This window comes from Medicago truncatula, chromosome 4 (assembly GCF_003473485.1).
Source record: "Medicago truncatula cultivar Jemalong A17 chromosome 4, MtrunA17r5.0-ANR, whole genome shotgun sequence".
NCBI lineage: Eukaryota > Viridiplantae > Streptophyta > Magnoliopsida > Fabales > Fabaceae > Medicago > Medicago truncatula.
In genome coordinates, this window is record NC_053045.1 from 60,687,485 (window position 1) to 60,704,524 (window position 17,040).

The 17,040-nt window shown below is 30.6% G+C and overlaps 1 pseudogene; it reads right to left on the reverse strand.

Moving 5' to 3' along the window:
* Nucleotides 1–1,671: 1,671 nt before the first annotated feature.
* On the reverse strand, nt 1,672–7,968 carry LOC25494242 (beta-galactosidase-like; annotated as a pseudogene).
* Between the last annotated feature and the right edge of the window lie 9,072 nt (nt 7,969–17,040).

Here is a 17,040-nt window from a genome sequence, read left to right on the forward strand (position 1 = left end):
ACCAAAACGAGGCATATTTGCAAGAACCAAAATCATATTTTAGGCTTTTCTTAATTCTTTCAAATCAGTTGTTATATTTGACTTAAAAAAAAAAAAAAAGCGTTAATATACTTTTAGCTAAGAACGTGATAAACCTCTCAATAAAGAAAAAAGAACGTAATAAAACTGGAGTCTAGAGCAAAGTTGAAAATGGTCAATAGTTATGTCGTGTTCTCCTTCTGCATTTTTATTTGTTTTCCGTAAGGTCTCTCCATGCTAATAAACCAATACTCATATTTCCAATGCTAACACGGATACGTTGTGATAGCTTATTCATTTTTCTGCATCAATGGCTCTATCCTCTCCGGTCTTTTTGGATAAAAAAGGGTTGAACTCAAGAAAGAAAACTACAAAGCAATTAAATGCATAGTGTTAATCCAATGCGTTTAACCAGTAAAGAGAAGAACAATGTTCAAATAAAATCAAAGCAATATCATTGCGAGCAACCTTCTAATGTGCTCCAATCATTTACATAAACCTCACAAGAGTCCTTCAGGTGTTTGACAACAACTAGAGCATCCACAAGAAGATGAATACAACAAGTTGAATAACTCTACACCAATACAACCTCAACCCCTCCAAAACATCCTACAACTCCACAACATAAGCACAACTTAATTAACAAGCTACTACAACCTTTAATCAACCAATCCTTAGACCCCCCCAGCAGTACTAAGCTTAACCCAACTCGTGGCCATCAGTGAATTAAAGACCACACTTAAAAAATGGACCTAGCCATTCCATTTCTACGATTAGCTTAATATAAAATGCTAACATTAACCATCTCAAGCAAGGCTGACGAGAGTGTCGAAAAATCCTCACGATGCATTTCCTATTCATCCATTGCCACAAGCACGGCAAGAATTAGCCAATTAACCTCTCCACTCTACACCATGTGCTCTATCCGATGAACTTGAGTTTCTTAGAACGTTTTGTTTCAAAACAAATATCTTGAAACTGTTTCTGAATTGAATGTTCCAAAAAGCTCGAATTTGAGTTTTTCAAAAGGTTTGACTTTTTTTTCCTTCAACATTTCACAATACTCCACATTCTTATGATTGATACTTTGATGATATTAGGAGGTTTTGTTCTACAAAAATAAAGAAAAACGAATATAAGTATTTTTGATGTAGTCATATTATTTTTTCCTTGTTTATGTCAAACTTATGGTTATGAAGCCATTGTCATAGCGGTGAAGACGAGGAGGACATAGAGCTTTTAGTTTCGAATGATTTTTAAGTAACATTGGAGTTTAACTACTTGTCCATCTTAAAACTTAGCTCCTAAGCTATTTAGAAATTAAAATGACTGAAATGTGAACTCAAAAATCTGTTTGGGTCAACTATGGAGGAGGATGAAGGTACTTGTATACTATCAGAAATAAAGGAATCCCAAGGATAAAGATCATAGTGATCAGCAAGAAAGCGAGCATAAGAGTACTCATGTGGGAGATACTCATAGAAACTCATTATAGAATGAATAGATTGATAAAAGATAATAAAATGATACATGAGTGTTCCTATATATAGAGTTTAGTTGTGTAACTAACTCTAACCAACTTCTAACCAAGCTACTAACTCTAGTTTACCTATCAACTAACTATAGTTGATTATTCATACTCTAATATATACATACAGAACAAAATTCAACATCAATAAAGATTTGAAGAAACATATACACCCTTTTTTAACAAAAGTATATTGATACATAAAAATGCCAAATTCTGGCCAATATTTAATGCAGTAAATATTCCAAATGGCGCTTGGAATCAACTAGAAAAAATGAATTGCTTTTGATCAGAATTCTGGTGCTGTAGCCTGACACTCTAATGAAGGGCTTCAGTACCTCATTATTAAAAGCTCTATAATAGTGTAATGTCTGTATGGAGTAATAATTTGACTATGTACAAAACATAAATATACATCCAATTTCTTTTATCTACAAAATTGTTTTCGATCAACTGATGAATGTACCTTTGTAATTTGCCCGAAAAAATTGCTCTATATTTATTTGAAAAATTGTTGTACGACGTGTTCCTAGCTGCATAGGGCTTCAACTGAGAACTTCTTTGCAATTCCTGGACAAGGGTCTCCACCAAAATTTTCAGGAGTTACAGTTACCATGCAAGATTGCTTGCCAATGCAGTCCTGCCAAAACATAAAAAGAAAATACTAAATCGTTTAGAGCCAAATTATTTATCCATTAATCCATGTTAATCGTTACCACAAGAGTTAGGAAGCAGAGTAAATATGAAAGATGAGTGCAAATTAACTCACGAGTATCAAAAGTACTAATAAATATTTCATCAGAAGATGTCTATAGTGCACCAATTTGGATTTGCTGTGGTTAAATATCCACGTATTCAAGTAGTCAGAGATGTCGGTGGCTGTTGGATTGAGATTGGATGATCTAAATTTTAATACATATTTTGATTATTTTAAAAAAACTGAAATACTGAACTCGATCTCGAGCCAACGGCTACTGACGTCCCTCCCTAACTGTGTGAATGCGAAGACTATGACTGCAACAAATCGATATTGTACAAGTTCTAGCTGATAATTTATTAGTTTGTTATTGAAATGGAGAAAATAACTAAGTGAGAATTGACAGTAATTGAAATGGTAAATATACCCTTTGAGGAGCATCATATGATTTGTGAGCATGACAAGTTCCTTCTCGAAAGTTTCGACAAGTACCTTGTGGCAATCCATAGCTAGCAAATTTAATTTGGGTGATCTTTTGTCCAATGGGACACCGCAAGTCAGCTAGCTAAGTGTTGGCTGATTTTCATATATGTCAGCACACACACTTCCTGTTGTTCTTTTCACCAAAGATATTCCATTAGGGTCACCTCCCCATTCTTCAAACACAACCAAATAATTTCCACTTGGGTTCAACCATGACCTAGGAACATGGTACCTGTCCAAATCCAAAACAAAGTTTCCATGTTATTCAAATTAAACCATTCACTATTAAAAAATAAGATGTACAAAATCTTGCCATTTTTGAGAGGGTTGTCCACAATTTGTTTGACATTTTGTCTCGGCATAAGTTCCGGCATAATAAAAATCACCACATTTACCGCGTGCTATATATCCAGGCATATGGCGTCCAATGTTTCGACCATTTATCCATACTTGACCCTTTCCCATACTACTCATATCTAGAGCTAATGGATCATTTCCTGCTGGTGTCCTAAAAGCTGTCTAATGACATTGAAGTACAAATAATGATTCAGAATACATTCAGAGGCAGGTGATCACAGATTCATGTGACAGAAATAAAACATATGTTGAAAATTTAATCATACCTTGTACCATGTCAAAGGTTGTCTTTTAGCCAATGATGGTCCTTGTACCCATTGAACTGATGAACTTCCACTTACAGTGGGAAGTTTTAAGGTTTCACCCTTGAGACCAATCTGACCAGCAACAAAATTGAAATGGAATTTCTTAATGTTGCATTATTTCCGAAAAGCGAAATCACATATAAAAATGAATGATACACATATAATGCTTCAACACAAAAATAAACAAGAAATTATATTATGCTTAAACATTTTCTTAGTGATGACAAGTAAGTATCAACAACATTTTTCGATTTTGAAAAACATTGTGCAATGTTTCTTCTACCAACTGAAACATTGCTAGGCAACAAACCTTGTAAGACCATTTCTGTTGTGACAAGTCTCTGGTCCCCTCGTTTAGACCCTTGAGTGTGACTGGGCCTAACACCCCGGCATTCCATGTCTCAAAGTGAACGCCAACATTCTACGATTAATTGAAAAGATTTAAAAAAAAATAAAAATGAAAATACAAAAGTAGTGAAAACAGTCAAAGATGTCACAAAATTTTAAGAGAACTAACCAGGAGACCGACAGCAACACTAAGCAAAGAGATCTTGTTATTTCCAACCCTTAGCTTAACATTCTTACTAAATGTCAATTTAGGAAACTCTAATGATCCATACACAGAACCTGCCTTCATACAGGAAATGGATAAGTAAAACTATAGTTTGTTACAGAAGAAAAAAAGTACTAAAACAAAAATATAATTGACTAATTTTATTGACCTGAAAGTTGTCCATTAATGATAACATGCATAACATGGACTGCTGACAATATTGTAAGAAAATGAGATTGTGCATTCTTTATAAAACCTTCATTCGGATCAACGTTGACATTGAACAAGTGATGCTAGTATTTAGTAGATGAAGAAAGAGTATAAAGTACGAAGAAAATTATTATTAAAAAGACGATAATTCTAATTCTTATTCTATTTAAAAGTCTACGACATAATCAGTTGAAAGAAACTTACTCTGTCATATACCATAAATAATCGGTAGAGTCTCTAGTGACATTAATCTGCTCCCATAATGCATATGCTGTGATGGAATCATGTTCACCGGATGAAGCTGGTTCTTCATTATTTGACTTCCAATTAAATGCACTGTTTGCAGCACTCATCCTCATTAGGGAACTTTGAGTACCAAGCTGTATAAAATTTATAATAAATATTAATGGTCATACTAGAAAAATAACTCAACATAAAAAATATAATGAATTTATATTAACGGTTCAGTGTTGAAAATTGCAGTTTTGCAGTTAGGAAGAATGCTAATAGACCAAGGAGGTAGTTCATGTTGTGCATCTCCATATTTAACCGTTGCCGCATTTCTGGTGTCATAATTTGCAAGGAAGGCAGCACAAACACCATTATTTGTCTTAAATTCATGCACCTAAGATAACATTAACAAAAGTAAACAAGTAAATTTACAATACAAAATCCTATTGTGTTGGGTATTCTCATAAAATTAGTTGATATGATATTTACCTCTAGATTTGCTGTTTAAAAAAAAAAAAAAAGTTAGAAATGATTACTTATTCATTGCATAACTTTGAGTTTGTTAAGTGTTAGCAATCTAATGTAGGTTACATACAATAAGCTAACATAGAGCTCAATATGCGTATATAAGTATCTTATACTCTTCTAATTCAGTAATGAGAAATCAATTTCCTTTCTCTTTCCTTTGTTCATAATAGTTATACTAGTTAGTTATTCTTCTCATTGACTATATAAGTCTTAGGTATTCATTCTTTCTTAATCAATATAACTTCCATTTTACTTTTCTCTAACTTCTATACAAATAGTTATAATAGTTGAACAAACTTCATACTAATGTGAAACTCCCTTCCAATGTCACTCTAAGCAAGTTTTATAACTTGTAGCAATGAAGGGTCCACCAGAAGTTCGATCAAAGTTAGTTCCTCCATGATACTAGGCCAAAACAATGATACACTAAAGTCAGAGTTTACAAGGCATGAAATGAATACATAAACCACAACTTCAATGATTTATCCTTACCATATAGTAGTTAACGAATGTGCCACCATTATGATCATTATTACTGCAATAATGTAATTGGCCAGCTTAAACCTTTCTAGCAATATAAAAATAAATATGTGAAGTTGAAAGCAATAATACAAATACAATTATCAGCAAAAAAAATTAAAATAGGAATACAATTATACAAATATATTTAAATCACATTTCCTTGCCTGAGACAGAATTATTGGACCTCCCTGTCTGTGTTTGAAACAATTTCTCTGTTTTCATCATGTTGACAATCTTAGTTGTAAAATTTTGCATTGCCGCCTACATCATCATAAAATTATATGCTTAGAAAATTTATAGAATATCATAATCAATCAAATAGTGATAATAAATATAATATATATAGGTACACATACAAAACTATGTATCATATGATTATGTTGAAAATACGCATTATTAATTTTTTTTCTTTTTCAACATTGTTTTAAGTTTTTGTGCTAACATTTGGTTGAACTGATTATTTCAAAGACCACTATCATCTTTCATTACTCTTGACCATTGGTCATATGTGAAAGAATTTAGTTTGATTGTTAGGATTAAGAGTTTGATTTGTTAATGTAATTTTTTTTTTAAGAAGTTGTTAATGTACTTTTGACTTCTAAATTTTCTCCATATTTTTTTAATAAAAAATATTAGTAATTAGTTGTTAAATTAATATTTATTCATTTTTTTTAGGTTTGAACTCCGGATCTTAAACTTTTCATCTCTCTTAGTTGAAATTTCTATGTGTATCGATAACATGTATTTGGCTTTCAAAATGCAGATGAGAGATGTTCTAACTCATAGTCAATTTGATTGAAACAACTTATTTTTATTGCCAAAAGTAAAAGTTTGTGTGCGTCCAAATATGTGTCACAAACAAAATATTTTCCCTATACCTTTTTTATCTGAAGGAACAAAATATTCCTATACCTATATGTAAGGTTGATACCAAGTTTTGAGGTAGTCTTTTTTATCTATATTTTACTCTTATAGCGTGTTTAAATGAGAGAATAATGTTTTGATGTATGTAATTTTATAGGTTAATTCATATTCTTCTATGTAAATTTCATTGTTTCAATATAAATTTAGAGAATTTTTAAAATGAAAGGATTTTATAATACTTGTTAAATACTCATAATAAAATTTTGCAACTCAGAAAAAACTAAAAAACAGACACAATGCATGCTAGTGGTAATAATAATAACACAATAATATTGAAATTCTAAGTTTCCAACCTTAAAAGGCTGGTTGTCTGTTCTGAATGCAATGCCCGGAACATACTTGAGCCAAACTGGAAATCCACTGCATATATCAAATATATAAAAGAAGACCTTTGAGTATATAGTCTAAGCATTATTGTCATTTTCCAATAATAATGTTATATAATACAGAATTATAAGGCAGGTTACAAAAATTGTTTACCCAAGGTTCCATTCAGCACATGCGTAGGGACCAATGCGAAGATGAACATAAAGCCCAGCTTGTTGCACCACCTTGATGAACTTAACCAAATCGTACCTATCTTCAAAATAATACTAAATTTTTGTACATAAAAAATTGAATTACCTTTCTTTTTAACATTTTGACAAATGAAACTAAATTCAAAAGTTTTTTTTTTTTTAATTACCTGTCCAGGAGAAGGCTCATGCCTTTTGAATAAGGTCTGGCCACATCTGCATTTATCCAAATGCAATTAAGATATATAAATGTTATTTATTTAAAGAATAACAATTTTGATGCAGCATATAGAATATAAATATTACCTCAGGTGTACTTCTTGGATAATGAATTGACCCAGAAATTAAAAATCTTCTTTGTCCATTAACAAGAATGGCCTTGTGATCATAAGTCACAGAGAAATTAACTGCACAAACCCACAAAAATAATTTCAAGATAAATAATTTTCTCCTAACTAAAATTCTCCATTGGAGCCCATGAACCCATGACTTGATCACTTCCTTTCATATCAATGAATTTTTGTAATCTTCACACATGAAATTTCAAAAGAGAAATGTTTTTTTATTTGTCTTCTTCAGTTCATAATTCACAATGTTTTCTTCTTCTTTTAAGAAAGGAAACTCTCTATGATTTAAGTATGGTAGTTGAGGGGGTGTGGTGTTGATGTTCTAGCTGGTGAGAACTAAGAAGTCTACAACTTCTTTATTTATATATACATTTCAAAAATTAAAAGTACTTAGCTCACGGGGACGGTAAATGTATCTTTAATTTCTTATTATGGTTATTATACATTTAAGACAACAAATACGGAGGATCATAGGAGACTTAAAAAGTGAGTGGTATTATGCACAATTATGATTATAACCATTGATTTAAAAGTAAATAATTTAATGGACTACTATGAATACCTCCTCTATTGTGATGCTTTGGTGTTATGAGCAACTAAAATCTAAAAGTACATTTACGCATTAATGTAAAAAAACAAAATTTCCTTTTTAGGAAGAATTAAAAGCTCGTATATATAGTGGTTAGGATAAGTTAAACACAAATAGGACATGACTATATATGAGAGTATGAATATGACAGGAATATTCATGATAGAGCCTTATTTTATCACTTGTTTGCTAACTGCATGGTAAATAAAAACTAGATAATTTTGAAAAATGTATTATTCTCTAATAATTTTGCAGATAATCCAATAACAACATGATATATATTATATGTAAATGACAACTAACTTTGTATCTGCCTATCTGGTCTTGCTGATTTCAAATTATCCCCTAACTCAAGATAAAATTGTAAGTAGAAAAATAAGAAAAGATATGGTAGATTAATTTATCATATTTTATTGTCTCATAAAACAGTAAATCTAGACATTATCTGATTGATTATCCAACCATGACTCGCTTATCTTGCCTAAATGTCAGGGCTTTGGAAAATATAGTTTAAGCCATTACTTTTGAATTTGAATTAACTTGTAAAACAAGTTCTTTCCTAAAAAAGAAATGGATTAGTCCTTCGTGACCAAATGTTGCCGCATGTCGCACTGGTACCGATGAGGCAAATTCTTTGGTTAAGTTGAATTTGGATCTTTTATCCTTACAAGGCACTTATAACATGTCACATACCCGTAAGAAAATTTACTGCGAAGGCATCCACACATTCTAGTACTGAAGAAGAAAATATATTGTTTTTATCATAGAAATTGATTGAGATGTGAAAGTTTGTCACTAGTATTAAGTGAATGCGTGTGTTGATGTTTGGCAAACATAGAATGTGAGACTAGTGAAGTTTGGATTGTCTATAAGTCATGCCCGACTCAATTGGTCCAGTTGTTAAGCACCCATTTGACTTTATTTTTGTCCCTAAATATAAATCCCTTTTTAAATTATTAGATACATTTATTATTTTTTCTTAAACATACCCCTAATTAATACTACTAACTTATCTTGAAATATGAAAAGTCAAATTTTATACACGTACAAACAAAGGATAATTTGGTAATATTAACACATAAAGCAGACAAATTTATTACACTGACAACTTTTCTTAAAAAACGTGAAAAGGGCATTGGGTGCCTACATTAAGGGACGGATGGAGTAATTTCTTTTGTTTGTGTTTAGACATAAGGACATGAGTTAAGATCCTATCCATTTATTATTATCTCTATTTCATTCATTTGGAGAGATGTAGACATAAAATAAATTCAAAAAACTAAAAAAATAATTAATGATAGTGGGATCCACTTAAAAGTAAACATATGCATTTGTATGAATGTTGGTATGAAATTACATCCTTCGAGCAAATAAACTCAAATTGTCAATATACGACTCAAGTTAGATCCTTAAAGGATTCTTAGTTGATAGATTCAAAGCCACATATCTTAGTTAAAGACGCAAAAAATATGTGACCGTTAATAATCAAAGTAAAATGTACAAGAAAATGAAAATATAAATGTAATCGTAAAAAATATAGAAAGTAAGAAATAAACATAAAAGAAATTATATTTATTGTAAATAAAATTCAGTTGCATACATCATTCGAATCAAATAACTAGTGAGATTATTGTCCTATAAAAACGGACGTGTTACATAGTAGACTTATATTAATATGAAAATTTCGAACTAGAAATCAAATTTTTATTTTTTTTAGTCAAATAGTTTAGTGGTTAGAAATTTACATTTTAAAAGATGAATAAGGAGGGTGTTCAAGGTTCAAATCCTACCCCTTACATATACTATGTAATGTCCCGTTCAACATATTTAATGTTAGAGACACAATATTTTAATATTACTTTTATATAAAAATTTGCACAAAAAATGGGGCCAAAATAGTCGGCTCTTTTTTTAGCTTACAATTGGGAAGTCCAATTTTGTCAATTTTTTTTTTTTGTAGGTCAAGATAAAAAATATTCTAGTTGTTTCTTTTTTCACTCTGCTCTCTTTTAACACCGTCTCTAAAATTTGAAAATACATCATTTTAGATTATATAATCTGAATTATTTTTAGGGATTTTTGAATTATATAATTCAAAACCCCTAAAAATTAAATAAACACAAAATTTGTTCTAGTTTATCCAAAACTTGTAAATATACGCTTGAGAAAATAAAATCAAAGATTATAATACAATTTTAACTTATATAATTTGAAACGTGTCAATTCCCCCGACTAGACCATCCCAAAGATAAATTACGATGTATAAGTTAACATATTTCAGATGATATAATACAAATCGTGTCAGCAGAGAACAATATATGTGTTAATTAGTTAACACATTTTTTTTTTTTGGTAAATTGAGGATTCCAGATTGATTTGAAAATGCATTAAAACAAATCATATGCAAAAAAAATGGAAATACATGAAAGAAAAAAAACACAAATAGAATAAACAAAGTTGCACCAATATTCAAAGGTTACATTAAAATATTCAAACACAACCATAAATCGAAGTAACGTGATCATACCTTTTTTGAAAATTAATATATAGTTAAAAAAATTATGATGTCATAATAATGATTACGTTTATAAGATTTGTCTCCTGGATAATTTCCGTTCACCACCGTAAATCTTTAACTTACGTTCCGATTTAGTATTTTGTCTAATAAACTTCCAAAAACCTTTTTCAATGTATTTTAGTTTACAACTTTGTCAATCGGAAAATTTAACTTGCATTTTTCAGAAAACTTGTAGGTAACATAAATATTTGTGAAGTCAAATGATAAAAAGGGTAAAGTTGAAAATTGTATGGTTTGTGGGGGTGACAGTATTAAGTTAGGGGTGCTTAGTAAAATTTTCTTGAAGACTTGGTGGAGATGTTTTGTTGAAAATTGAAAAGTATATGTATGATTGCCATTTCTTGCATACTTGTGGAGTTTTTTTTTCTTAAAAAAAAAAGATACAAAAAAATCAATCCACTTTCACTATTAAAATATAAATAAGTAGAGTTTTCTTTTTTTAGTTCTAAAAATTTACATTTTAAGATGAATAATTGAGTATGTTTGAAGTTCGAATACCGATCCTACGTAACATCTTATTTTTGATTGAAAGGTTTAATTTTACTAGATTGCATTTGATTTCTAAAAAAAAAAAAAATAAATCAAAAGTACAGTTGAGCTTTATGCCCTCTTTGTTATAAATAAATCAAAAGTGCTCAGCAACAAGGTTTGCTTGCCTCCTAACGAGACTAATAACATTAAAGTTTTGATGATAATTTAAAAAAGTTTACATCGCTAAAATAATAAACCAAACTAAGTTACATTTCTTACGTTTTGTTTGAGAGTTTGGAGGGGAGGGGAAGGGAAAGTTTTGGAGGGTTAGAAATAAAAGGGAAAATTGTAAAATTTGCCACATTTTTTAAAAGAGTAATTTTTTATAAAATGATAAATTAATATTTATGATTAATAATATCTTTAATTTTAAGAATATTATAACTACATAGGTTAAATTTAAAGAATTCATATAAACCCTTCAAACCTTCCCAAAACTCTCATCCAATACAATTTTTTAGTATACTAAACGAGGATAGTTTTGTATTATAAAAAAAGAAAAATCTCAAAACCTTCTCCTCTCAATTTCTTCTACTCGCTCCTTCCTTTATTTCAAACCGCTCCCCTCCCTCCCTTCTCTTCTAAACTCAGCAACAATTTCCATTGACCCCATCTACGAGTATTATGCAATCCATTTCGATGGTAACACACAGAGCCCTAGCTGCATTTCAAATCTCCAGTAGTCGGTTTCTTCCATCACAAATTGGATTTGTCGCATTCTACAATAGTGGCTGCCGCCATTCATGATACATATTGATGGCATGTTGAACTAATACGGGGACTGATTTTTCAATATGTTATATCTTTTTTTTTTTTTGACTAAAATAAATGATATTCATTCATTCAAATTGATATATAATGCAAATTCGCTAAAAACAAAAAGGATGAATCTGTGAACAGACTCACAACATCCATGTTAATAGCATAAAAGTACAAGGTACAAATGCCTACACATATGACTATATTTAAATCTCCGGAATAGTCATGTCTCCGAATCTGCAACATGGATGACGCCAAAGTCATTGATTGGATCTGCACTGGATCGAAGCTGATTTGACAATCTGAACCGATTAAATACCTAAGAGAAACAAGAAAGACAAACAACGTCGTACAAAGGGCACGAAGACGACAAAATCACAAAATAAAAAACGTAAAAGATGTGAAAATCACTTATTTCAATAAAAGATAAATAGAAAAACGAGTTAGAGAGGTGATTTTGGGTCAAAAATTGTCCCTAAATCACCCCTCCGACGAAAAGAAGAAAGGAGTGACGATTAGAGTTTGAGAATAATTAGGTGGGTTGATTTCGGATTGACATGAAAATAATAGTATTTTGACTCGATTAAAATTGATGAAACTAAAGATATGGTCAAAATCGATCCGAACCAACATGTGTAGTGTCATATAGTGCATGAAAAATATTTGTTTGGTCACAAGCATTTCGACGCTCTATGTAGATATACATATGCAATTGAGAAAATGTAAAAAGAGAAAACAATTAAACAACACAACAACAACCAAGCATTTTCCCAACAGTTAAATAACAACTTTTTTTTGGTTGAAGGAAAAATATCTATTATTTAAATAAATTAAATAAAATATATTTTTATTGTGCCTCTAAATAGTGTGTCAAATGCTTGAGACGGGACACCATTTAATCATGCTTTATATGATTAATTGAAGGGAAATGATATTTGTACAATCATTTTGAGATAATAATTGATCAATTTTCTTTTATACTCTCTTTGTGTGTTTTTTTTTTTTTTTTTTTTTTTTTTTTTTTTTTGTAGATAGACAAAATGGCAAAGCCATTATAAATTCACACACACAAGTGGAGGATCGGGGTTCGAACCCCGATCATGGCATCCGGCCTAACAATTTTGGCATTTTGCCAGTTGAGCTAGGATTTCTGAATCTCTTTGTGTTTTTACTCTCATTGCTTTTGATCGGTAAGAAAAGAGAAGAATAAGGTTAGATATGAATAAGATTGTTCCAAAGTTATCACAAAATTGTGATATAAATATAATTAATTCTGATTAATATCTTTTTTTTTATCAGGTAACCTAGTAGTTATAATTCTCATTTTTTAAGGAGAATAAGTGGAGTGTTCGATGTTCGAACCCCGACCCCTGCATATAACAATGTATGTTCCTATCAACTGAGCTATGTTCACTGGGACATGATTAATATCTACTTCAACATTTTTTTTTTATCGGTTGAATTTGTAAGTACAACGGCAGGATTTGAATTAGATATTTCTAGCCAAAAGAAAAAATGGATTTGAATTAGACTAATATATGCAACTCAACTATATATTACCAATTAAGATTCAAACAAAGTTTCCATGAGCTTAGCTCATTTGGTAGGGACATTACATAATTTATACAGAGGTCGGGGTTCGAACCCCTAACACCCCACTTCTACACGTTTAAATGTGTGAGCTCCAACCCCTAGGTTACTAAACCAAAAAAAGAAAGAAAAAGATTCAAGACTTAATTACCTTTTTGGTCCTCTAACTATTTAATTGGTATCGAATTGGTCCTCTAACTAAAAATTGATTTATTTCGGTCCTATAAGTTTCTTACTGTTACTACATTTAGTCTTTTCTGTTAGTTTTATTCAAATAAACGTTAGAGTTTGTGTTATGTGGGTACTTGACCGTCTGTTTCAGACATACATATGAATTATAACAATTACCAATAATATCAGTTACTATTTAATCATAATACCTTAACAAGACATATGACCAAAATGATACTAATAAATAAAGTTAGAGGATCCACATAATACAAACTCTAACGTTTATTTGAATAAAACTAACAGAAAGGACTAAATGTAGTAACGGTGAGAAATTTAGAGGACCAAAATAAATCAATTTTTAGTTAGAAGACCAATCTGATACCAATTAAATAGTTAGAGGACCAAAAAGATAATTTAGACAAGATTCAACCAAACTGCCTCAAAAACAAAACCTATTCGTACTGATACAAATTATACAACTAGTGTAAAATAATACTAATAATTTACAACTTTAAAGCAATATTTAATGATAATCTAGGATATAAACTATTTTTTTTACGAGGACTCTCTAAATTAGCCCATGATGAACATGGAATAGGCTCTAAACTTGTTTTTGTTTAAAAGAATATAGTTGCATAATTCACACACACATAATGTGCTGAGAAGAGGGGGGTTATTGTTCACAATTTTCTTATGATTTGTATTTACAGGAACTTTTCAAATTAAAATATGAAATCATCATTTTTACAATGATAATGATTGCAATCTTGATAGGCTGATTATGTTTGTGGCGTCCCATTCCACAATATTACGAAATCTTAAACTTAATTTTACCTGCAGCCTTACCCTTGCCCATAAAAATTCTGTACCCACCATAACACATTCAGATCTATAGGGATATATTGAGGGGCCATGGGCATTCTGTAATTGAAAGAAAAATAAACTGGCATGTAGCTTAAAAGCAATGGCCCCTTTGCCCCAATTTTGAAAAGTACTATAATTTTGGACTTACTCTATATTACAGACAGAAATTACATTATAATTTTCTCACCAAGTCATTGTCAGAGACAGCATTGCCACAAGCCTCAAACGTGTACAAGAGTGATTTACAAACCCCATACGTAGCCTACTTCATCATCGTAAATATTACAATCATTATATATTTATCGTTTCATTTCATAGTCATACATACATAGGAAAATCCTTGTTTTAATTAATTTTGCTACAAAAAAGTTCTTGTATGATCCATATTGTTTTTAGATTTGTCATGTTTTTGTATAAATGTGTGGTACAGAAGGTCTTGTTAGTACTTATGTCTGAATTTTGATGTGTGCTCTCTGGGATATGATACTGTTGATTAAGATATTTTGATGTTGTATTGTTTGGGTTATAATTAATACTCCATCATTCAATTATAATTACTATTCTTATTTTATAAAAATAAATTATATTTATCTACGCATGGCAACGAGAAAAAGAGGCTTTTGGTTTTAAATTCTATGGTACTTTCTTTTTTGACAATAAATAAATTCTATGATAGTTTTTTTAGAAAAATTCTGTCGTACTTTTCATTGTTGTCATTTATTTATTGTTTGTATTTCAAATATGAGTAAGGGTTTCATGTTGAATGGAAAAATGTATTTGAACACTATACAAGTGATCTATCAATCCAAGGGCTTAGGATTTTTAAGTACATATATGATGTCTCCCTCATTTTTATCATCGAATGTAAATGATCTTATGAGTTAAAACATGCATACTTTACGGGTAAGAAGTACAAAATGTTAATAAAAATGAAAAAAGTGCATAGAGAAAGGTCAAAAGCTACCAATTTTAGCTTTAACTAGAATTATTTTTACAAACAAAATCAATTTTACATTAAAACATTCAAACATGTCAAAATCAATTTTACTCCTTTCAAAATTGAAACCAGACATACATAATTTCACTTCTCATTATCCAATTAGACCAAATAATATGACATGATCTTCCATGTAAAGATAAAAACGACAAGATGACATGCTAACCAAAATTGTAAACTTAAAGCTAATTATGGATTATATAGGTCTAGGTCTATACTCTAATAAGGATGGAGGATATGCAACTTTACTTCTCAAAAACTAGAACAAAAAAGACAGGACAGCACTGTTAATTTGGCAGTTTACCATTGCAATAAAATTCATTAATTCACACAAATTACCTCCCTCTCAAAACAAAAACAAAAACAAAAAATCACAAATTAACCTCGGCTCGAATAAAATCTCATCAATTTAATTTAAAAAATTAAGGTTCAGTTTACTTGTCAAAATATTTTTTATGTTTATTTTATAAATTATGTATTAGAATTTGAGTTAGTAAGACCGAACACAATCTTACAAAACATGTTTGTATGGTGACGATTATCTCTATTTATAAATGTTAAAAGTCTCACATTGGATATGACATGACCTGACAATGTGTTTATAAGTGGGGGCAATCATCACCTCACAAGCCGGTTTTGTGGGGTTGTGTTAGGCCCAACCATGATTTCTAAGATAGTATCAGAGCCTCCTCAAAGATCCGTTTGGGCCACCTGCTATCAAGTTTATGTTATCGGGCCACCCACCATTTATGTCCACGAACCAAGCCCAATAGTGCTGGTTGTGAGGGGGTGTGTTAAAAATCCCACATCGGATAGGACATGACTTGACAATGTGTTTATAAGTGGGAGCAATTCTCACCTCACAAGCCGGTTTTGTAGGATTGTATTAGGCCCAACCATGATTTCTAAGAATAAACACATTGTTAGGTCATATCTCATTTAATGTACAGCTCTCAACATTACACCCAAATTTGACATCTAGAACATGAGTGATCTAATAACGAAATAGTGATAGTGGAGGATCCAACATATCTTAAATATGATCTCATACCATAAAACGCCTCCACAAAACTCAGTTCAATAGAACCAAGACCTCAAATCTTGGGCTATCAAATGTCAAAATTTTGGCTAACAAAATTTTATCAACAAGGGTAGAAGCACAAAGAGTTAAAATTTTTCCATTGCTTGAAAAAATAGAGGTTGGACAATATATTAGTGAAATGATTCATAAAATTAATGTCTTAAGATTTTGGGTTAAGACGTAGTTTTTAAACTTACTTGTGTAATTGCTCTTGACCCAATATGGTTGATCCACCGGGATGCCCTAATCATCTGACATAATCATAGGATAAAACATTTAGAGAATGAAAATGTTTTAACTATCATAGAAATAGAATATAAACATATAGAGAATGAAAAATGCTAAATCACCATAGGATAAAAGTTTATAGAAAACTAAAATGCTTAACAAATCATAGGATAGACAAATATAGAGAACGAATAGACTAAACAACCATATGATGGAAACATAAAGAGAATGAGAATGTTTAGCTACCATTGGAAAGAAACAGAATAAAATAAATACTTACCATAGCGTAGAATCATACCAAAAAAAATAAATCATCAATGAATGTTTAACCACCATATTTTTGGGGTGCATGGAAAACTTTAAAAAGAGAATGGAAAAATGAATTTGGTAAGAAACATGTGTAGCAAAGAAATAGCAAAGCATAGAACACTCCC